General features: G+C 65.1%; 1 protein-coding gene across 2 annotated transcripts in view; it reads left to right on the top strand.

Moving 5' to 3' along the window:
* The first annotated feature begins 67 nt into the window (after window positions 1-67).
* Window positions 68-458, top strand: part of rad54l2 (RAD54 like 2) — a 118,186-nt gene continuing 117,795 nt past the window's right edge. For both annotated transcript variants that reach the window (XM_048606531.1, XM_048606527.1), the window contains exon 1: window positions 68-245. The gene's annotated coding sequence lies outside the window, so the exon portion shown is untranslated. The remainder of the gene's footprint in view (window positions 246-458) is intronic.

Here is a 458-nt window from a genome sequence, read left to right as displayed (position 1 = left end):
GGCGCAGCATGCCGGGGGCCGGTAGGTGGCGGTGTCTGTGCGGCGGCCTACAGGTGACGCAGTTGTGACTGCTCTTGGTGCCCGGACCGTTTGTTGGCGCTGCCTGTTTCCCGGGAAGGTTGTGAGGAGCGTTGGAGCAGCGTTTCCTCTGATCGCAGTCGATGTGAGCGGGAGGGGTGGCGCCCATTTTCTGATTAGAGTCGGTTTGGGTCGGGTACATGGTCACGGAATCGCGAGTGCCTGAGGTAAGAGGCTGCTTGTAGCCTAGAGTCCCGTCCCGTTCCGTCTCGTCCCCCCCGCGGCGAGAAAGGCCCGGGATCGGCCTGAGGCCGGGCCCGAGACAAAGGGAACAAAGAAAAATCGGCGGCACCGAGTGAGACCACCGCCCGCGGGACCCGGTCCCGCCCCAACCCCCACCGACTCTTTCACCCCAACCCCCACCGACTCTTTTCCCCCCC

Source organism: Rhincodon typus, chromosome 16, assembly GCF_021869965.1.
Source record: "Rhincodon typus isolate 14 chromosome 16, sRhiTyp1.1, whole genome shotgun sequence".
Taxonomy (NCBI): Eukaryota; Metazoa; Chordata; class Chondrichthyes; order Orectolobiformes; family Rhincodontidae; genus Rhincodon; species Rhincodon typus.
Note: the sequence above shows the minus strand (reverse complement) of the source record. Positions and strands in the feature narration are given on the sequence as shown.